Raw genomic sequence first — 23,669 nt, forward strand, 5'->3', positions numbered from 1 at the left:
CAGATGAACTAGGAATGACCTCATGGTGTGGCCAATATGGTGATGGGGAGGAGCAGGGGCTACAAGAATTTACAGCAGAGGTCCCAAGACTCCATGTGGTAAGTCAAAGAAGGCTTCCTGGAAGAAGTGACTTCTGAACCAAGACCTGAGTGATGAATAGGAATGGCCTACTAGAAGGGGAAAGAGTGTTCCAGACACAGGAAGAATACTACCGACCAATAACACAAGGTGATACTGGTTGTAACACTAATGTGAACAAAGCATTGGGAGTCTTTATTGATTCAGTTAATCATTCACACATTAAAACAAGTATTCGCTGAGGAGATGGAGAATAGTTATGCCTGGGAGCTGGAAAAGTTAGAGCATTGAATGGGGCCTTGAAGGATGAGTAAGAGTTTTCTGCAGGAAGAAGAGGAAAGCATCCAGAGAGAGAAAACCACCTGAGCAAAGGTGCACAGTTGATTGTGCGGAATGTTGCTGCAGGAGGTGAGAGTTTAGGATACCTTCCCCAGCTTCCCAGGGTGGCTCTTTGTCTCTCAAACTGAACCTCATTATTTACTCATTTTTAACATGACCTCATCAGAGGTGCAGATAGGCATGTTGGATAGATGAACGCATGAGTGCAGGAATAAATGGCTGGGTGAAGAATTAATGCATGCATGAATGAAGGAATTTAAGAAAGAATGAATAACAATAGCGGACATGTATATAGTGCTTTCCAGGCACCCGCCATTGCTCTAAGTGCTTTACATTTATTAAATCACTAAATCCTCGCACAACCCCAGGAGGTGGGTACTGTTATTATCTGCACTTTACCAATGAGAAAAGTAAGGCATGAAAGGTTAAGTAATGTACCAAAGGCCACATAGCTAGGGAGTAGGGGGTGCCAGAGTTTGAATTGAAGCGGTCCGGCTCCAGAGGATGCTACAGAGTCCCAGGAGCAAACACTGGGAGTTTGGCAGTTCCTCATTCATCTTGCTTGCTCTATGGGGGCTTCTTGGCTAAGCCTCCTCCAGAAATGGGCTGTTTCTTTCCTTGGTGCAGACCTAGGTCTGGGTGGCTCTGGACTGGCTGCCTGTGACAGGAAATGCCTGCTGGCCTTCACTAGGCAGCTGCACCGTGCTGAGGACAGGCTGGTTCTCCTGGGCAGGCTGCATGAGGAAGCAGGGCCCCTGGCCTCATCAGTAGACTTCGCCCAGTTCCAGGAGTGCCTCAGTGATCACAGAGCAGGAAGCTGAAAGTTTGCCTTTCAGGTTGATTGTATTAGCATTTCGGAAGAGTCCCCTTCCTGTGACGTGCATTAGCGATTCACTCGGGCTGGGCTCTCACACGGGCAGGCTCCCTGTGAAGCGCCTCAGATTTCTTAGGAATCCTCTGAGACATTTTGACATTCTGACTGTCACTGCCAACGTGGGCTGTGAAGGAATTAATTGACATGGATGAAACCCTCAATTTCCAAGGGCTGTGTAATAAAATAAAGGTTATTGTATTATTACAGATTCCACCACTAATGAAAAAGGGCTAAAGATCGTAATCACAACTGGGTACGTTTAGTGGAGACTTACCTCGATTTCCACAGGCAGCCATCCTGAACTTTAGGGAATAATAATTTTAATAGTTGTTATTTATGGAGAACTTATGATATGTTCAGCACTTTAGTAAATGATCTATACATATGATATATTCCCACAACAACCCTGAAAAGGAGGTGCTATTTCCATTTCGCAAATGGAGAAACTGAGACATGGAGAGGTATAGTGAACACGGTTTATAAGTTGTAGGGGAACAGTAGACAACCTTGAGGGTAAACCACATTCTATTTTCCTAGGAATGAGGGGGAATGAAATACTTGGGCAGGTAGGATTAAAATATTGGCCAAGTATAGGGCATTCTAGGTGGAAGAGTATTAGAGGTATTGTGCACATTTTCCAGATTCTGAGAGAAGAGCACCTTTCCCTCAAGGGGAAAAGAAGAGCCATTTCCCTCAGACCACAGAAGGCCCCCTACCTATACAAAAGGGATCCATCCATCCATGCATCCAACCTCTTCCGCCACTCATCCATCCGTTTATCTGTCCATTAATTCACTCATCCAGCTATCCATCAACCATCCATCCACCTATCTTCCCATCCATCCAGTTAGTCTTTCATGCTTTCACATATTTCTTTAAATCAGGGTGTCTCTGATTGCCTTTCCCAAGCTCCTGTCATGGAGGAGGTGTTCTCTTCCTGCTATGACTCAGGTAGCAGGAAGGGGAGAAGAAGCAGACAAAGAGCCAGAGCTCCAAAATTTGTAAAGTCTCTTCAACTTTTTCTTTCCTGGTCTCCCTGTATGTAAAATAGGGATGATATTTGCAGGCTATTGTGAATTTAAAGCTAGCAAGTATGTGACATGCTTTGAAAATATAAGGCACTGCGTGAATCTGTCACCATCATCATTCTCACTGCTGGTGCAACACGTACTCTAAAATGAAACATTCTCAAGTTTGAGAAGTCAGCATCAGTAAAATGATCCATTTCTGATTTTACCTTACAGAAATTCTATAAAATTTGCAAATATGAAATTACTTAATTCATGTAGATACTCAGTTTTATAATAATCAGATCTATTCTACGCTCTCTTGGGGCTACAGGAAGTATTGGGGATAAGGGATTGGAAAGGGACTTGGTTATAAGAACTACTTGCTCATGAAACATAGGCCTATCTTTCCTGGCTTAATGGATAAACTCTCCAAAATTACTATACATCAGGATGATTCTTCAAGGCGTACTCGCTGTTGGTTACAAGTAGAGGAGAGGGAATGCTATAAGGAATTATGTGCTTGGGAACCCAGGGAAAGATGAACAGTCAAGCTTCAAGATCAGTAGGAACTGCAGGAAATATAGGCCTTAAAGACATGTGCATCAGTCAGCTTACATTAAGTTATGCTGCAGTGACAAACAATCCCCAAATCTCAGAGGCTTATGACAAATGTTTTTTTCTCCTTTATATCACATGTCCGTGTGGGCCAGCTGCAGCTCTTCTCCATGTTTTCTTCACTCTAGAGCCTAAGCAGACAGAGGGGCACACTGGGTCTTAAAACTTCCCCTCATATTTTACTGGTCAAAGCAAATCTCATGGCCAAACCTGACAACAATGGAAAGACTATTCCTTCTTCAGAAAGGGCACCCAAGGGAGGGGGAGCAAATATTTTGAACAATAAAACAACTTTCCCTACATTGTAGCTAAACTAGAAGGTAATTTGAACCTCCGAGTGGCTTGGCAGGAGGGACATTTACAGGAAGAAATGGCAATTTAGCTTCCTTCGTGTGTCCACCTCTTCTCCTCTCACCATCCCTGACTCTCCACCTTTTCTACATCTTGTGAGAGTCCTGTTTCCTCACGCCTTTGGGTCCTTCTTCATGGTCTGTTTGTCCTTTCTTCCTTATGACCATTTACCTTCTAATCTTGACATAAATTAGCTAGAGCTCTTTAGGTTCTGGTGCCAGAAACCCAAATCAAACTAGTTTAATTGAAAGGGAAAAAAAAAAAGAGGAAAGAGAAAAGAAGAAAAAAAAAATTTTACTGGCTCACATAACCAAAAAAATCAGAGGTAGAAATTCACTTTTAAAACCCGTGCCTCCTGCAGTGGAAGTGCAGAGTCTTCACCACTGGACCACCAGGGAAGTCCCCCCAACTAACATGGAGATATTTTCATCAGAAAAATGTAAAATGAGTGCTGGGCAGACAAAAACAGCACCTGTCCATCATGGTCTTTATGTTTACGTATTTAGACTCCTTGAAGAAAAACTCTGCTTAACCCATCTCATCTTTTTCCTCCCACCAGGCCCCAGCTGGGGTTTCTGGCTTGTGGATCGTCTGCCAGATTGCTGATAATGATAAATCTGTTGTGGCAACAGAGCTGGGTCCTTTATGGCTGCCCCTTTGGTAGCCTTGGTGGGCAGAGCAGACAGCATGATTCACGTGTCCTCAAAGCCCTCTATCCACTTCTGTAGTCGGTAGGGTTTATGAGGAATCCTAGGGGGAACTCAGCAGACTGGTTTCTCCAGGCATGGGAAATGGACCAGGGAAGAGGTAGGGACTGGCTATGGTCTCTGTATATATGCTCTCTAGCCCAGCATCTGACAACCTACCTCTGCAAAATGGCACAAGGACCCTAGCTGGGTCATTTTCACTGAGCCAAAGGCAAGACAATTATTTAACTTTACTGGAGACGCCCAGTAGGGATGGATCAGGGTGTTCGTTAACTAAATGTTGATAAGTAATGCTATTAAAAATGTATTATTACTCTGACACCTTGTTATAACATCTTTCCTCTTTCTTTTTCCCCATGTAACATTTACTTTAAAGGGCCCCAGCCAAAAGCTAAACACCAATAAAACTGCTCCAAGTTTTCCAGAACATCTTCATTTATGAAATACTCAAAGACTCAGCACTCAGGGAAAAGCCAAGGAGCTATTTCACTGTTTTGTAAACCTTGCAAAATCTGTAGTTTCTGTGGTGGTGGCCTAACTGTATGTTGAATTTGAAATTTTGAAGCTTCAATTGCTTAAAAATATTGTAACTGCTTCTCAAACAGGAAAATTGCGTTTAGATTTCCCTCTGTGTTTAACCTCAGACTGGCAAGAGATAGTCTTCAAATTTCCCCAGCAAATGAAAATCACTTTAGGATTGAGATTGCATATGGATAGTTCCTACCATGAGGAAAAGAAAATCTTCAGAAACAAATACAGTTATACATTCTGTGCTGGGCCCATAATGTGGGGAAATAGATGACCATTTTGTTCTATAATCCATAGCATGAAGGATCTGGGACAAAGACAAGGAAGACACTCTTGAATATAAGGTTTAGTCACATCTGAACTGTTACTAAGGGAAATTGCAGTGTCCTGCACTCAATTTTCTTACAGCCAGCCTCCTGCACAATTGTATAATCCCTTCAGCACTTTTCATGTCAAAATTCCCTTCCTCCCACTGAGGATCTAATGTTCTCCAATCATCTCCTCAAATCAGTCTTGCAACTCATTCAAACTAAAGTGTGATTGGCTGCATCTTAAAGGGGACCAATGGGAAGACAGAGGTGCTTCACTCAAAGCAATGAATCAATACTGGCGAAATTTTAGAGCAACCGTCTATTAGGTAGATTATTGTATAGGGTTCTTTCTTGTCTACCCATAAAACTGATTTAACCTGTGACAAACACATCCACTTTACTTTCTCCTTCCCTCTCTTTGCCTTCCTCCCATCTACTCAACAAACTTCTCTGGGATGCCTCTCTATTCCATTCTCTATGTTAAGTGTTGACATTCTGAAATGGGAACTTCTTATAATAAAGGGAGCTGAATTTAGGAAATAATAATCATATCCTATAACTGCAATTTCCATTTATCGAGGGAGTGCACATTACATGCTAGGGACAATGCTAGGAGCTTTTTCAGAATAGCCTTTAATCTTCAGGACAACCCAGTGAGATAGGTACTATTACTCCCTTTACACAGACGAGAAAAGAGAGGCGCCGCTTTTTTTTTTGGATCCAAGGTCACACTCGCTGAGTGTGGTCTAGAATATGCGTGTGCGCATTCTGACTTCAGAGCTTTTTGTGCCAGATGAGATTACATTTAAACGAGCCTCAGGGCGGGCTTGGGTGAGACAAGGTCCCGGGTATGCTCTGCCACCGAAGCAGGAGTATCAAGGGTCAGTGAGCGGGACTGGCCCCTCGCTGAGTGTCCGTGAGCTCCAGGAGGAGGGTCCCAGCAGCATGCTCCCGCTTTGTTCCTCTCCACCCCAAGGGGCCCCCTCCTCCCGTGAGCAGACACCAGAAGCTGGCCGTGCCCCAGGCATGGCTCTGGTCAGGAAGAGAGGCTCTTTTGTGAGCTGCTGGCCTGGTCTCTGTTAATATCAATTAGCGTTCCTCCCTGCTCGCTACAGGCCGGCTGGAATCTGTGATTCCCGCCGGCTAGGGGTTCTGGCCTAGAAACGTTCAGGATGTGGGGCGGAAGTCAGAGTCTGAGGGAGAGACTGTGTCATTAAATGGGGAGGAAATGGGGTTTCACAGAGGCGTGTGGGGCCCCGCGGCCACGGCAGGGCGGGGGCCAGACAAAGAGCCAGAGGAGAGAAGGCGCCATCTGGGTCGGCCTTTGCCCCTCCCGCCCCGGTCCTGGTGGAGACTTGGAGATTGTTCTTCGCGTGGGCTCTGACATCCCTGGGCTTGTGAGGGACTCTGAGGAGAGTCCTTCTCGGAGCTCAGTGAGCCAGGGTTCTGAGTACCCTATTTTACCTTCAGGCAAGCCAGAAATGTGGCCTCTTAATCCCTAGTTGGCCGTGATCTGTGCCAGCGGTGGGGTAAACGAGAGAATCAAGTTAGCAAACTGAGTCCTGGTGAAAACCGGACAGGGGGCTTCCAAGGAAGACCTGGTTGCCCCTTTATGAGGCTGTCACTGGGCTCCTAGATGGGCAAACCTGAGGGACCCCTGAGAACTGTGGCCAGGGAGCTGGCCGGGGCGCTGGCCCTGTGTCGGCTTGCCGCAGCTTTCTCCTGACTGCTTGGCCCTTCAAACTTCCCTCTCTTGTCCTCTGGACCCCCGTGCCATCCCCTTTATCTGTCCTTTTTGTCCCATCGTGGGCTTCCTCTGGCCTTTCTCTCTCCATGGAGCCTGCTCAGCTGGCCATCCATCCATCGGGGTGATCATGCTCATTCCAGCCCTTGTGTGGGCTGGATGAGCCACACCACACGCCTGCTTCCTGCAGGAGTCAGTCCCAGGTCACTGCAGAGCAAGCAGCCGCCGATGATACCCAGGAGCCCAGGAGTGTTCACCCCTCCCTTGCTCCTGGCTCCAGCTCCACCTGTCTGCCCAGCTGCTCACCAGTGACTCACCCAGCTGCCACAGGGGAATGTTTTCCAGAACCCTATCCTAGAGGTTCAAGAAATCACTGCACCTTCCAAACACAGAGCTTGTCCCACAGTCTCCTCCTTCCCTCGGGGGACCTTTCTGAGCAGGACTTGAAGGGACGGGTGTCTACCACTGGAAGGTGCTCGGGCCACATTTCCCACCCTTGAGCTCTAAGCCCCTCTCCTCTTCCTGATGGTCTCCACTTTATTCTTAGTGGATTCTCCAAAGTCTTGTGATAACAGCTACTTTCTGGCCTCACATCCCTAGGAGGTGGAGGGTGAGGGAGGAGGCCTGTGGGGTGACAGAGGCCTTGTACTGAGTTGGCCAGGGAGTCCCTTTGGGTTTTTCCGTAACATCTTATGCAATATTTGCTTCTCCAGCTCCAGACTCAATCCTTTTCAGTCTCTGCAGGGTGAGAGAACAAATGATCATTTCTCTCAGGACCCAGATGGGCTCCCCACCGACCCTGGGGAGGGCAGGCACTGCTCCCCCATCCCCTCCCCAGCTAAGCCTCCCCTCCCTGCTGCCTAGCCATTTCCTCAGGGGACCTTGGGTGCCAGGCCTCAAAGACTGGGAAGGAGGTTTGAGAGCAAGAGACACCATTTCGTTTTACCCATTGGCCACCGCCCCCCTACCCTGTCACTGGTGGCTGACAGGGGCTGCTTTGCCAACAAAGGTGTCATGGAAGCTTTCTGCCAGCTTGCCACTTACCTCTCCCAGGGAAGGAGTGGGAGGAGGGACCAGTGATTGAGCTTGACCCTGCCCTTCCAGCAGGTGCTGCTGCTACCCTCAGCTTCTTAGCAAGGAGAGGAGCCCCCTGCCGGGGGCTGCTACCATGTTCCCATGGCTTGGGGTGCACTCAGCACATCCCTGCCTACCCTGAGCCCCCTGAGGTCTGGGTCACAAGACTCTAGTGAAATCACAACCTGCACCTGGCAGGAAGAGACTGGTGCCATGCAAACTGGAGGTCTCAGCCTGGCATGGGGCCACTGGCATCTGGGTATCCCTTCCATATTCCAACCCAACAGGGCGGGTTCCTCCCCTCAGACTGATCCCTTGAACAGGCCCCTGGGCCTTTACACATGCTGTGTTCCCTCTCGTGCTCTCATTTCCTCTCCTGTCTCCCTTCTCTGTCTAAATCCTGTCCACACTGGAGGGCTGCTCAGCCTCCACCTCCCCCAGGGAGCCTCCCTTGACTCCTCTAGCTCACAGCAAGAGCTCCTTCCTCTGAGTCCTCTTAGTTCACAAAACAGAACTAAATTCTATCGTACCTCTCATCACATATTGGTCTTGTTTTTCTAATTATCCTGTCAGTCCCTTGAGGATGGGAGACCATAGTTGACCCCTTTTTGCCTCTCCCAGTGCACTAGAGAAGGGTTAGATTCTTTTGGAACTCTGCCATTAGTGGTTGGCTAATTGGAACCTGCTGGATTTGTGTGTGTGTGTGTGTGTATAGTTTTCATGTGTTTTTGTGTATGCTTGATTTACATGTTTGTGTACATATGTAGAGTGTGTGTGTTCATGCACATAAATATGTTTCTCATATATGTACTACATGTATACATGGTTTAATTCATTCAACAAGCATTACTGAGACCCTGCCACAGCTGGGCACTATGCCAGGTGCTAGGGTTACAATGGGGAGTACAGAAATAGACTGCCCCAGGCCGTCAGAGCTGGGAAGTGAGATCGTTAAAGAAGCAATACCAAAATATGAGCTAAGTGTCATGATAGGGGAGCACATGGCAGAGGTGCCAGTCTAGGGATATAGGTTTAGGGAGACAGGTCAGGGAAGGACTCACAGAGAAAGGGAAAAATTGGCTAAGACTTAGAGTCTGTTGAGGGTTGAATTGCATCCCCCAAAAGATATGCTCAAGTCCTAACTCCCAGTTCCTGTGGATGTGACCTGATTTGGAAACTGAGTCTTTGTTGATGTCATCAAACTAAGATGAGGTCAGACTGGATTGGAATAGGCCCTCAACCCATGACTGCTGTTCTCATCAGAAGAGGGAAATGTGGACACGGATGTGGGAAGAACACAGTGTGACTACAGAGGCAGAAACTGGGGTGATGTGTCTACAAGTCAAAGGATGCCAAGGATTGCAACCACCAGAAGCCAGGAGAGAGGTGTGAACAGATTCTCTCTCAGAGTTCCCAAAAAGGAACCACCCCTGCCAACACCTTAATTTCAGACCTCTGACCTCCAGAACTATAAGAGAATAAATTTTTGTTTTTATGAGTCACCGAGTATGTGGTGCTTTGCTATGGAATCCCTCGGAAAGAGTTAATCAGATGGTTTACTAGGCCAACAAGGAATCTACCAGGTGAGGAAAAGGAGGGAAGAGTGATTCCATTTCAAGGAACAAACTGCACAAAAGCATGGCAGGGAGACATAGAAAGTTCAGTAACGCTGAAATGTTCCCTGGGAGGTGGGAATGGGAGGTTACACATGAGATCGTGTATGTGTGCACATATGGTTTGCACACATATGGATGTGGTTGTGTGTATAGGAATAGTTAGTGTGTTCACATATGTGCTTTGTGGAGTTTTACATGTTTCTTCCAACTTTTGTGGTTTGTGTGTTTTCCCACACTCTTGTACAGTCTGTGTGTTTGCTTTGCGTGTCAGTGCCTGTGTGTGGGTTGTCTGCAGGTTTGCACTGAACCCAAGGCAGTGAGTTTGTGCCTGGTCAGAGGAATTTCTGAAGCTGTGCAGAGTCCAGGTTTCTTGACTACACTGTGGATGGCAAAACCCTGGTCAAAGGGTGTGATGACACCATCAGCTCAGAGCTTACTTGTCCTGGTTTTAAAAGAACCTCCGAAGGGAGGGAGGATGGTATCTGGACTTCACTGACTAGCAAAGGGCATGTGTGGGACAGAACTGCTGAGTCCTCCAGTTTGAGAGCTGGAGGTGGCATTGGAGATGGTTCGGATTCCTGCCCAGCCCCATTGGCACTACTCCTGGAGATTCCACAAGATCCAACCTATGAAAGGGCACCCTGTGATTCTGCCAAATCTCCATCTGCCTGGAAAACATCTTCTCAGGGGAACCCCAACCACTGGACAAGGATTGCTGCTAACATCAGGAATCAGGGGAAAGCCTACCCCTATTCCAGACCCTCCTGATAGTACATGCAAAAGGTGGTGTATGTGTGCATTTGTCTAGAGAGAGGCATCTAGAGTGGCTTTCATCACAGCCAGAGGATCTCTGACCCAGGAAATCTAAGAACCATTTCTTGAGTCTAGGCTGACATTGAGGCTGTGAGTGTGTGCCTGGTATGTGCAGGTGTGTGCAAGCATGCGGAACTCTCAACCTGCTTCCTCTCTGAGAATATGGTTGGATCAGGATGTCAAGTGCAGCCTGAGGCCCTGCCAGCTGCTGCCATGGTCAGAACACAAGGGGCTGTCCTTGACTGGGCTGCCGGAACAGACGGAGCCAGTGTTAAGGACAAGCAGGGAGGGGTGGAGGCGGATGCTTTCGGCAGGAGGTTTGTAACATAGAGGAGCTCCCTGAGATCAGCTGTCTGAATAAGCAGCCCTTCGACGGTTCACATTTAGAACGAAGCCTTAGAAGTGCAGCCCAGTAGATGTGTGGGTGGGGGTGGAGGGAGAGGGTGCTTAGGGAGAGCTGTGAATGTTCTGCAGAAGGAATTGGGGCTGTTCAGGACCTTGGTCAGTACCCTCGGGGTTCTTGCAACACCAACTTCCTCTGCTTGTTTCCTGTCTGCCCTGTGTTAACACCCCTAGGTGGAGATCCTAAGTATAGTGGCCCTACATGTAAAGTTCAAGATAGAGTTGGGGGCCTCCTTGGGGCTACAGAAGTTTCTAAGAAGTTGGAGAGGGAGATGGAACACCCCTCATGGGTAACTAGAGTTGAGGGGAGGAGGGAGAGGAAGTGTCTTGGCTTGGGTTGTGTTCCTTGTCCAGCCTGCCTGAGGCACTGGGCTGAGCCATGCTGGGCTTTGCCATCCCTGCCCAACCAAACTTCCTTCCTGCTATGAGCTCCCCAAACATTCTAGGGTTGGAGGCTTCCCTGAGGCTGTTCTCTGAGGCCTCTCACATCCCTTTCGTCTGCTGCACCACTCCTTTCCTGTGCCTACCTCCACCATCACAACACCCACTCTGTTCTCCTGTTGTGTCTGGCAGGATTTCATTGCTAGTACTGTGTCAAGGACCCACTGGCTTCCATATGTGATGGCTCTCTTGTCCCTTCTTTCCAAGTAGCTTCTTTCCAAACAACTTTGTAGGAGTGATTAATTAACCTCATCATATCCTTTCTGAGGAGCTCAGTGTAGGGAGGGAGGGAGGATAAGCAGCTTATCCTTGAGAGTCAAGCGGACATGTGGACCCTGCTGGGGGCGATTCTCTCTCAGAACTGCCTCCTCCTCCCTACTTGGTACCAGGCTGCAGAGTGAGGCCAGCTCCAGGAAGAAGTGGGGGTCACCCATCTGCTCTCAGCCCTGGTTGAATTTCCAGACAGCCTGACAAATTCCTTTATAACCTGCTCCCTCCAGTTGTTCCCACCCTTTCGCACTCCTCTCCAGGCAACTTCTGGTGCAAACGACTTGGGGAGGAATGCAAATGAGTGTAGAGGAGCACAACCTTGGGTGGAAGTGATAACCTTTCCCCTGGATGCTGTGTCTGCCCTACTGGTGCGGCAAATGACATGGAAATGCATGGAAATGCAGGGTGTCTGCATGCAAATGTGCCCAAGCATCCTGGTCACTCCACTGGCGGCCCCTGGGGAGTCCCAGGCAGTCTGATAGCTTGTAGCCCAAGGGGTGGGGACCTCAATACGGGGGCACCAAGTGAAGGAACACTAGGCCCACCTCAGCCAGTCCTGATGCCAGTGGACAGGGCCCCGCCCCCTGCTCTGCGCCCTTAGCTAGGCCCTGGGTGCACTTAGCTATGACACCTGGGGAGAGATGGGGCCCAGGCTGCAGCTTGGGAGACATACAGAGTGGGAGAGACACAACGTGGGGCATTAATTGTGTGCCTACTGACACCAGGGCCTGAACTAGACTCACTGAACACGTTCACTCATGTTGTCTTTCTGACTCCCCAAGAAGTTCTTAAGGAAACTGAGGTTTCATAACTCAGGCACTGGGCCCAAGATCACACAGTGAGTAAGTTGGGAAGTCAAAACTAGACTGAGACTTTTATAATCTGAACAAAACTTTAAAATGTACATCAGATACTGTCATCCCCCTACCTAAGTCATTCCCACAGATTCCCATTGTCTGCAGCATAAAATTTGTTTTCTGGAAAAAAAAAAAAGAGAGAGAGAGAGAGAGACCCATTTCTTTTCTGTGGTTGCTCAGACCCTGCACTTCTCACCTCATCCCCTCACCTGCACTCTACCGCCATCAACTCACTCTGCCCAGCTGCCGGCCTGATCTCTGTTCCTCTCTCACAGGCGCTCATTCTCTTCTCGAGACTCCTGCTGTTCCTCCTGTTTAGAACACTTTCCCCCCAGATCTTCACGAGTGCCTCCTTCTCATTCTTTTGGTCAAGTGCCACCTCTCTGGAGAGGCCTTCCCCAACTACCCAGGCAACAGTGAGCCCTATCCTTTCCTCTCTATCCCTTCACCCCGATTTTGTTTACTTCACAGTACTTAATAGCATCTGAAATTATTTATTGAACAATATTGAACTCGAGAACATCACTGTGCAGGCTGTTCACCATTGTATTCCCAGGGCCTGGTGCTTAGTAAGTGCTCAATAAATGTTCAATGAACAACCATTCTCAGAAAAGCTTCCCTAGGCCCCAGGGGTGGAGCTAGAGAAAGGAGGGGCACACTGGACAGAGAACTGGATTGTGGACCATATTGAGGCCTGATCACTGAGACTTTGGGCTTCATAGAAGAGAGGTCGCCCGTCTGCCCATGAGGTGTCCTCTCTGCAGAGGGAGTAATGTGGACACATTTCCTCAGACTTTGTGTAAAGCCAGGTGGAAGGGACAAGGCTGCCTGGCATCCCAGGGCCAGAGATGGGTGCCCTTGGGGTCCCTTCATGCTCTCAGTCATTCCAGATCTCAGGTGAGGTTCAGAGCTGTTCAGGAGCCCATTCATCTCCCCTGGGGGGTTGTGACAGGCGCTGCCTGGCAGGGAGGGAGAGACTGCTGCTCAAAGAACCTGATCTTTTGCATTTGCTGACATTCTTGGATTTGGCATTTACAACCTCAGGGCTCTATTCCGAGGAGGCCTTTTGCATTTGATGTAAATATTATGGTGATGAGAGGCGACATCGAGAATACCCTGTAGGAAATGTAATTCCACCCCCACCAGGCTGCTTTGGGTTGTTATTCAGGGGATTGATTCCTCTGAGTTCTCGGGTTAACCCTGAAAAGCTCCCACATCTCGTAGGCAGCAGGGTCTGGGAGTAGCACATTAATTATTTTTCTGATTTGCAGAGGCGCTTTCATCCATCGAGGTGGGAAGCAGTGGGGGTAAGTAAGGAGCGGGTGGTACTGCAGCCTCCTGGAAGAGACTTGGGCCATGCTAGGCTCTAGGAATTCAGGACTGTAATGAGCAATATACTTCCCAGAAGTCAGTTGCTTTCCCAGTCGCCTCCTCAATGAGTCTCTTTCTACCTGACTCCCAGCAAGGTTCAGTCCTGGATCTACAAGCCTCTCTACTCTACCTGGCCACTTCCAGCTAGTATGGCCCTTGCTGCCCTACTCCTACGTTCTTCTCAAATTCCCAGGGGAATGATGTTCATAATTCCACATGCAGTCATGACTGGGGGCTAGGACTGGAGCAGCTGCCCTCAGATGGTCAACAGGATGGAGGAGAGGCATGGCCCTTTTACACTGATATCTCTTTGATATGGTGCATGGCCATGAAAATTTTGTATGGTGCAATGGGAAAGACTCCAGATTTGAGCTCCAAAGACTTGGGTTTAATCTACTTCCATCTCATACTTACACTGAGCTACCTGGGCAAATCACTTCACCAAGGAGTCTCTATTTCCCAGTCTATAGATATGGGATAAGGCACCTAATTTAAGAATGCCATGAAGAAAGCTTTTGACTTAAGAAGAAGACTCAATATTTATATGATAAATGAATGAGTGAACGCTGTGGAAAGATTTTAGGATTTGAATTCAGAGAGCTTGGATTGGCAACCCTGGTTTAGCACCTACTTTCTGTGTGATATGGAACACGTGACTTCACCTCTCTGAACCTTGGTTTCTCTCAGTAAAAAATAGGGTAGTACCTACCCTCCAGCCTTATTGCAGAATAGACAGTTACTATTAAAATACCTCATAAACTGTAAGGCACTGTGCTAACTCTCATTTAATATTACTTTGTACAGAGCCCTGGGGGAAGAACTATGAGGGCTCCCAAGATTTGCAGAATCCTTGGACCTAGCCCTAGAGGAAGTGTCGTGGATTTGAAGGGGAGAATGCACAAAGCAGGGAGCAGAGCCACACTGAGAGAACCACACAGTCGTTGGCTGCACACATATTTACGGAGGACAAAGCACGCTTTCATAGGATTGTTGGAGGTTTGAGGTTCGGCCTCCTGGCAGGGCCTTGAAGGTCAAGGTAAGGCCCCCAGATTGACTGTTCTGAGGGCTGAGGTCTCAGAAAGCTCCTGTGCCATCTGTGTTCCTGAACTCCCTTGTGGGATGGCCTCTGGTTCACTAAGTCATTTTCCTCCGTTACTCTGAGGGAGAAATATGCAGAGTCCATTGTAGGGAGAGCATTAGAATCAGCCATCCAAGGAGTGGCCCTTCCCCACATGTCAGTGGTCTATCGGCCACTGCACTGGGCTCGCTGAGAAGCCCATCTCATGGAGGGGCAAAGGCTCCAGTGACTCTTCCTGGGGGCAGGCGAGTGAGTTGCAAGGTGATTTCGCTGCTGTGGTAATCTCCCTTTAGACACAGGCTGTCCTCGAGGGCAAAAATAGCAGCTTTAGAGGCAGGAGAGAATTGTGACATCATCCCCAGGTTCAGCCAGCAAACCCCTCTCCAGCCAGCTGATCCTGCTCGCCCCTTGGAGACTAGGGCCTGGGGGAAGACTTCGGTGTCTCTGAGCCCCTTCTAGCATCCTGGCTCCAGTTCTGGGATCTGTCTGTGAACATAAATGGCCCCTGCTCAGTTGTTTCAATGGGTGAAAAGTACACTCAGCAGCACACAGTCGCTGGGCCCACGCCCCCTCCACTTCCCCAAGGCTGAGTGTTGCAGGCCTACAGGGGCTCCACAGCCTCTGGGCCAGGGGCACATGGGCTAGGCTGGGGCAGTGAGGATGGCACTCAGCCTGGGGGCTGAGCTCAGAGGAAGACATTCTGCAGTCCTTGGGAAGTGGGAGGGAGGGTGAAGGAGTTTGCGCACAGCTGTGTGTGCATGTGTGTGTGTGTGTGTGTGTGAGCGCGTGTGTGCATGTCTGTGTGTGTGTCCTGCAGCAGAAGATGGCAGGCAGGAATGGGGACTCCATAGCCTCTACTGATTAGAAGGGTTTTGAAATTGATAAATTACTTTGTATTGTGGCAAAATGATTTGACCAGATTTCAAATGTCTCAGAGAAGGGAAGCTTCTCTTGGGCCAAGTATTGATTGCATTTAATAGAGCTGGGACTTTCTCACTTAAAAACAACAAAATAAACATCTAAGAGAAGGCACTAATTCACCTCTCTCTCTTTCTCTCTCTGTCACCCTTCCCTCTCTTCCTTCCCTCTAAAAAGAGGAAGGGATCCAGAGACCCACCCGATGCTGGAGTGAGGGTGAGGTCAGGGGACACAATGCTGATGTTGGAACCATTGAGTTTCTTTGGGGCAGATTGATGGTGGGGGCTCAGGAGAACAGGGGGCCCTGGGTTGGTCCCATTCTTCACAGATTGATTTTTGCCAAGCAGCGACTGTCGCAGACTTTGATAAATCACTAACCCAAGTGATGAATGCCCTGAGGCTGGGTGGGGTGGGAGAAAGGATGCTAGTTTGGGAGGCAGTCCAGGGCAGGAGAGTAGTGAGGATGGAGGGCTAGTGGGCAGAGGGAGCCAGCAGAGTTAACTCTGAGTTCTAGAAATGCTGTGAGATAGTCCCAGATAGCTAATCCTGGCCTTGTCTCTCAACAGGACTTGACCACAATCATTAACTCAACTGTGCTTCAAAATTCATTTTCAGTTTGTCTTTCGTCTGTCTCTTGCTGTCTGTCTCACTGTCTACCTCTTTATCTGGCTTCCAAATGGACTCTGATGGTTTCCTCCCAGGAGAGGATTCCTGTGGACCTACTGGAAAATGGAAAGGAGCGGGGGAGAGCTAGTAGCAATAGGAGCTCGGCAGTGGGAAGTAGAAGAGGGGTGAGGTGGCCTCGTACAGAGGGTGGAGGGGAGGGACCTGGGGCCAGCAGAGAGAGGGAGGGGCTAGGGGAATGAAAATACATTTGTAGAGCAGCTCTGGCTAGAGAGAGGCTGGTTTCCAGTGTGTCTTATTTCTCATGGAGGGAAAGGTCACATCATGCGTTTCTCCCATCCTTCTCTCCAAAGCTGTGAGAGCAGAGATTAGCCTTGATTGGGCTTCCTGAGGAATAGCAAGAAGTGCAGAGAGGGAGAGAGACCAAACCAGAGCTGCAGAACTGATCTCACATCACAGCCAGAGGCTGCCTTGGAGACAGCCCAGCTCACAAACCACAAATCTAAATCTGCTCTGGGTGACCTTGGACATGTCACTTAGCCTCACCCTGTTTTCATCTATAAAATGGGATCATATAATAGATTTGAATGAAGTTTATATTAATTAAGATCATATCTTTAAATAACTTAGGGCCTTGCCCATAGCAAGCATGCAATAAATGTTAGCTTTTATTAACCAGTATTATTACTCTCCCTAGTAGCAGCATGGCAGATTCTGAAGTCATGAAAACTCAAAATTTGCCAGCCATCCTAAAGTAAAGAGAAGGGACTCCTGGCTCCGCCTGGGGGTGGAAAACTCTACACGAATTGCTGATCTACAGGCCAAGCTGTGTTCCATACTGTCCCTACTATCAGTGGTGATGCACCATGGACTGAGGCTCCACTGCGTTCTTTATAAAGGCAGCTGGAACCTAGCCCTTGAGATGCCTGCCAGGCCCCTGGCGCACCCTTGCTTTGTCCATATGAGTTGGGCTTGGCTCTTCACCGCACCATTCAGGTTGCCTCTCCCAGGCTCCCGGTCCCAGCCCTGTCCATGGTGCTGACTTGTGTACCAGCCCAAGACTCACCCACAGTGCAGAACTGCTCACCTTAACCATCTCCTCTTGTCCCCAACTTTAACATCTCTGATGATCTCCCCAGCCACCAGGAATGAATTCTGAGCTCACATTCTGGAACTCTGCCAGGAAGAAGGAATCGGCATTAGTATAAAGAATCACACAAAAGGCCGCAGGTAATTATGTCTCTTTTAAGCTGCTAACAGGATTGGCCGTTTGATAAATGGGAGGATTTGAGGCTGTTTTGTCACTGACAAGCTGTTGTAAGATCATATTGGAAGCTGAAGACAGTTTATCTTCATGTGTGTGGTGGAGAGGGGGAATTCTCGGTGGATTTTACACCCTCTTCAAATCAATGTGATTTCCTAGGCCAGTCCAGTGCACAGGAGTGAGTGATCTTTATGACTCATCCCCTGATTAGATTACCTGGCTCAGTAGCCACCTCCAGCCCCTCTGCATGTCTTCACCCTCCCAAGGACCCTCCCCGCTCCATCCCTCCAGCTCCCCCTGACCTCCTCTCTCTCCTCCTCTAGTCTTGCTCTCAGGTCCAGCTGCTGAGCAAGCCCATGGCTCATTATTGCTGGCTAGCTTGAAAGGCAGAGGGATCTGGTTTCTTCTGTTTCTCTGGAGGCAGCAGAAGAGAGGGAGGAGGGTGGGAAGCAGAGGGAGGCAAAGGGAGAGGGAGGGAGGGAAACAGGAGGAGAGAAGAAACAAGACAAAGAGGGAGTTTAACCAGAGAAACAGAGAGCCAGGCTGAGATAAAGAAAAGAAAGAAAGAAGAGGGGCAAACACAGGAGCAAAGGGAAAGGAAGGGTTTTTTCTTTCATTTCCAGAACCTTATTCTCCACAAGCACCAAGGTAGCCACCTTCCCTAAATTAGGCAGATTCTTTAGGAAATTTTTTTTCAGGTAACTCTACTTTATTTCATTTAAGATAACTCTATTTTATTATCTTCATAGCTCTTACCACTATTATCTTGCTTGTCTATTTATTTACTTCTATAATAATTGTCCTCACTCCTAAATTAGAAGACCATTGAGGGTCAGGATCATGGCCACCATGTTCTTGTCAGGAATCCAGCACCTAGCACACAGTAGGTCCTCAGTGCATGTTTATTGACTACATGATGTGCAGGTCTGAAGGGAGCAGGGATGGCTTGCCCTTCTGGCAGAGGTCTGGCTGTGAACGGAAGAGTCCAGGGTCCAGGGTTGAATCACCAAGGATGCCTTCACTGGCTGAATACTTTGGCAGTTCTGTGGACAGAATTAAGTAACGTCCAAGACAGAGCTTTTAAAAGTGTGGTCTTCCCTGGTGGTCCAGTGGTTAAGAATTCACCTGCCAGTGCAAGGGATGAGGGTTAAATTCCTGGTCCTGGAGTATCCCATATGCTCTGGGACAACTAAGCCCATGTGCCACAATGACCAAGTCCACATACCTATAGCCCACGCTCCACAAGAGAAACCATTACAATGAGAAACCTGTGCACCACAGCTAGAGAGGAGCCCCTGTTCGCCACAACTAGAGAAAATTCTACACAGCAACAAAGATCCAGTGCAACCAAAAGTAAATAAATAATCATAAATAAATAAAATATGGTCCATAAAACACTTGATCAGAGCTCCCTGGAAACCTGCATCTTCACAGGCCTTTCACATGATTCTGATGCAGTGTGTCTTAAGTTCAGAATACGAAAAACACTGTTTTGGGGAATGGGTGGGCTGAGGGCTTCTGCTCCAGGGAGATCTGAACAGAACCAGAGATCTTGGCTTCCCAGTGCCTGTCTGACTATGTGCTGGAAGAGTAGTGGTTGGAATACCTACAGTGGAATGAAGAAGCCAACACCAATTATTTCCAGCCACGTGGCACCTCATTACTGGCAGCTACTTGGGAAGGAGCAGCCAAATTCAGTGGAAGGAAAGGGAAGGCTCAGCCAGCTAGGGACAGTTCCACCACCTGACCCAGTGCCCTAAAGGAAGAGGAGGACAGCAACAGATGTGAAGAGGAGAAAGAGCCCTCCCTGCCCCGTGCCTAGGGCCCTCTGCTCCCCAGCCATGGACGTCTCTGCGGTGGTAAGTCAAGCCTCATTTCCCAGGCAAGCTGTGTGCCCGCCCCTGAGCCCCAGGTCAGCCTCTTCACCTCTTCAGGCACCCCCACCCCAGACTGATCAACAGTGTATGCTCCAGGATTGATTGACTGCTCCCCCAGCACATACCCTCCTCCACACACAACCACACACACACAAACACCCTCACATCCCCCAGATGCCACAGCCCCATCATAGAAGACACGGGCAAGGCCTGAACAAGACACCTGAAATACAGCACTGGGTGCTCAGAGGTGAAGGACAGTGTGCATGAGAAGTGAGATATCCTGGATGTGTTCATGCCAGACCTCCATCTGGGCCTGGAATGGGGGGAGGAGGACGGAAGACAAGGGCCAGCTGGTTTCAAAAGATAGCTCATGTGATGCCACTTCTGCCCAATAAAATCAAAGCACATAGACAAAGCCAACACCACCTCCCATCCCCTCTATGCTCCAGCAGCTCCGGCTTCCTTCATGCCTCAAACACTGCCTGCTCTCTCCTGCCTCAGTAGCACCCTCACTCATGCTTTCCCCTCTGCCCACAAAGCTGTTTTATACTCTTTCACCCCATTTAACTGGTAACTCCTACTTCTCTTCCTTGGTGGATCTTTCCAGATCCTCTGGCTCTGTGCTACCACAGCCATATACTGTTCACTGTTTGCAACACTCAGCCCTCTGGTCACTACATTTTCAGTGTCTATCTTCCTCATTAGATTGTGAGCTCCACAGCAGGAGGGTCCACACCTGGTGTCTTGTTCTCTGGTGTATCTCTGGTACCATCCATGGAGCCTGGCACGTGGCAGGCACTCAGTCAGGAAGCCTATGGCTTAGACAGGGTCATTTATTTCAGTGAATTGTTCCTGAGCATGAGGCATCATGCTAAACTCTGAGGATGCAGAGGCACGCAGAAAGCCACTCTCCCTTCTCACAGAAGCTGCAATCCAGTGGTGACATGGATAGTTGTCAAGTAAGCATACAAGTTTTTGTAAAACTGCAACCATGACAGGTGTTTTAGAGGCTCATAGTGCCAATGAGAGTACATAATAGGGGGATTTAGTCAAGTTCAGGAGGTCAGGAAAGCTTCCTGAGAGGATGCTACTTCTCTGATATACAGAAAGTTGTATAGAGCAACAGTGGAGTAAAGAGTGTGTGAAGAGCTAGAACAGCATGTGCAAAGGCCCTGAGGCAGGAAGGAGCATGGCTTCTATACAAAACTAAAAATCCAGAAGGTCTGAAGTGTGTGGGGTGAATGGGGAGGCTGGAAAGCTGACAGAAGCAGATCATGCAGGGCCTTGTCAGGTGAGGTAGGGAATTTATTTCTTCACCTAAGAGCAAAGGGTTTAAACACTGAAGAGTTGAAACAGCAGGGGGGTGGGCTTAGGCAGCAGCGATATAATCAGAATTGCATTTTGAAAAGGTCATCAGGCTTCAGTCGAAGAAGAAAGGGAGGGGCTCAAGCAGAGGCAAAGAGACCAATAAGTGTTGCAGCCATCTGGGCTCAAACCAGGAAGGTGCAGGTGGAGACTGAGAATAGTGGACAGTTCCTGAAAGGTTTCAAGCCACACCACAGCTTGGGTGGCAAAACCAGGACTAGTATCCATCCTGAGCTCCTGTACCTTCTTGTAACCATTGACCTCCTTCTGGGATGTCCACTGGGTCACCATCAGAAGCAATTCCCAGGCCTCCCCCCAGAAGTATCCCCTGCCCTCTGCCCCCTAGATTCCCACATTCTGTACCATATTCCCTTAGGGGTGCCCATATGTGTCCTCTTCCAAGCTGGAAGGCTCTGGCTGGATATCCATCTGGAGCTGGGTTTCTCTCAGAGCCCCAAGGTGCTTTGCATTCTGGGAATTGTAGTTCTAGAGCAGGAAAGCTGGGTCTGCTCCTGACAGTGGGTCTGGCAGGCAGCCTGGTTGCCATGGTTTCAGCTGGGCTGGAGCCACCGAACCATTTCATCCACAGCTCTACTGGCTCTGAGAGCCTCCCAGCAAGAAAGCTTGGGCTCTGGGGAGGAGGAGGAGGGAGGAGAAGAAAGAGAGAAGGAAAGGGAGGGTGGGGAGGGCCAGGTGGGCCTGTGGAGCAGGCCCAGGCTAAGCTTTGCCCTGCTCTGGGGCTTGCGAACTGAGTTGGAGAGAAGTCATCAGCACATCCTCAGAGCAAGACTCCCCGCCCACCGGGAGCTCTGTTCTCTTCAGTCAATCAGACCTTGTAATTCAGCTCTGTGAATGCAGAAGCCTGCATCAGGCAGAGAAAGGAGGAAGCAGCTCCCTCCCCAGGGGAGCACAGAGCCTGGGTAGAAAGGCAAGAAGGTCCGAAATAATTAGTTAGGAGGAAATAGTCCTGTCCGTTTTTCTTCCAAAATGTCCCCAGAATTCGTTCCTTTCTCTCTGCCCCTTGGCCACAGTCCTGGTTCATTGCATCTCTCCCAGAGAAGGCTTTCTAAACACAAATCTGGTCCTGTCACACCCCTGCTTAAAATTCCTCAATGGCTCCCCTTTGCCCACGACTGGATCAAGTCCAGATTCTCTAGTAGGACTATTCATGGCCTTGTAAATTCTGGGCTGAGGCTCCCAGTCCAGTTTCTCCTTCTGTATCCCCTCTGCTCCAGCCATGCAGAAGTTTTCTTGTTCTTCTTTCCTACCCACTGCCTTTGCACATGCTCACTTCTGTCTGCAATGCCCTACCCTCCCTCCCCAGCCTCTGAGCCGACCAAACACGGCTGAACCTCCTCCTCCTTGATGAAGTCTTCCAAATCCTTCTCCACCAGGGGAAGAATTAATGGCCTGGTGCTCTGAGCTCCCAGAGCACTTTGTACATCCCTCTCAAGCACTTATCACCCATGATGTGATGACTGTCTCTGTAGCTGTCTCTCCCTCTCTCTCTCCCTCATCTGAGCTACCTCCAAGGGCCCCAGCACCCAGCACCGTGTCTGGCACAAGGTAGGCACTCGATAAACAGTGAATGGGATTGAATTCACCCAAGGAAGGCTATTTGGGCTGTCACCACTCTCCTGTCCTTCTACTCTGGGCTCACTGCCTTTCCTGAGTCCCATCCCCCACCTCGCACCTCCCCAGGGCCATGCGCACCTCACACACTGCAGCAGGACTGGCAGGTCCTATTGAGCAGCACCTTCTATTCTGGGCAAGGGTGGCACAGACAGCTGTACGTGGAGGCTGCAAGCCTTGCCATGTCACTGGGAATGTGTATCAAATCATACCTGTGTCTCCAGAGAGAAGGCACCTGTGCCCTAAATGGAACCGTGATTTATGGACCCAGCTCCAGGATCTGAAAAACCAATTAGGCTTCCCTGCTTCTCCACCTGGAGGCAGGATAATTCCAGGAAAGTCGTTCCTCCTGGGCAGAGGCTCCACCACCATTCAGCTCCGCACTCCACCCCACCCTTATCACTGACCCCAAGTCAGTAGCTCCAAGCCTCCAGGGCCAGCTTTTCCTGCATTAAAATCCTGACTCTACCACTTAACATCTGGGAAGCATTCTCCTGCTCTCCATCCTTTCTGAGTCTCAGTTCCCCATCAGAGTAAGAGGATAAAAATCACCTGCCTAGATTATCCACCCATATATGTATCTATACATCCACCCACTCACATATTCCCTTCTGCGAAGATTTATTAGGTACCTGCTGTGGGTCAGGTGCTGTGTTAATCACTAAGGATGCATGCACAAATGAATCAGAAAGACATGGTCTCTGCCTTCAGGGAGCTTACAGTCTGTGGGGAACACCAACCCCAAGGTGCTTCGAGGCAGCAATACAGACTATTTGGTACAGTCTGGGCCTGATCTAGGACCTCATTATTTATTTCCTCAATGATTATTTTCTGTTTACCTGGGACATGCCAGGCCTGGAGGATGAGTCCGAACACTGACAGGCCCTCCCTGCATCAGCTCCTTTTCTCACTGCAGATGGACAGGCGCAGCCCAGAGAGCACTCAGCACTCACTGTCCAGTACCACTGTGAGAGAGCCAAGAGACAGGACACTGAAAACAGAGGGTCCAAACTCCCCAGGGACCCAGGGAAGACCCCTTGAGACAGCAATGTAGGCTCCTTTGTAGAGGCAAAAACAAATTGATGGAGCCTCAGTAGGACTGCCTAGACTGGGGCAAGAGGCAGCCTCCCTGGTTAGGGTGTGGGGGGCGAGGTGATGGAGTGAGAGGCTCCCACAGAGAGAAGGTGAGAGACAGCAGGAGGGCCAGTCACACAGGAACTGGGGAAGGCAGTGGCTTCCCAGAGTATGTGGAGGCCACTGCGTCGCTGCCTCCGCCCACACCCCACCATTCAGCAGGCCATTTATTTCCTCTATTCTGGAGGTGGCAGGAAGAGCCTGGTCTAGGTGTCAGTCCAGTGAGGGAGTGGGAGGGCAGAGACCGACGTGGCAGCTGGCATAAGCTCTTCTCCTGACCGCAGCCCCTGATGCTGGACCCGTGACCCCAACCTGCTCCTTCAGCTCTCCTCTGCTCCTTTGGCTGCTGGAAATTGGTGTCTTGACTCAATGG

At 49.3% G+C, this 23,669-nt stretch overlaps 1 long non-coding RNA gene across 1 annotated transcript; it reads right to left on the reverse strand.

Annotated features, from left to right (window-relative positions):
• Nucleotides 1-206: 206 nt before the first annotated feature.
• Nucleotides 207-17,871, reverse strand: LOC110143237 (uncharacterized). The gene is made up of 3 exons (XR_002315541.2): nucleotides 17,588-17,871; nucleotides 17,109-17,197; nucleotides 207-1,415 (listed from the first exon to the last, which is right to left on the reverse strand). It is a non-coding gene; the product is annotated as an uncharacterized lncRNA (long non-coding RNA).
• Between the last annotated feature and the right edge of the window lie 5,798 nt (nucleotides 17,872-23,669).

The sequence above is a fragment of the Odocoileus virginianus genome, chromosome 3, assembly GCF_023699985.2.
Source record: "Odocoileus virginianus isolate 20LAN1187 ecotype Illinois chromosome 3, Ovbor_1.2, whole genome shotgun sequence".
In the NCBI taxonomy this organism is placed as follows: Eukaryota; Metazoa; Chordata; class Mammalia; order Artiodactyla; family Cervidae; genus Odocoileus; species Odocoileus virginianus.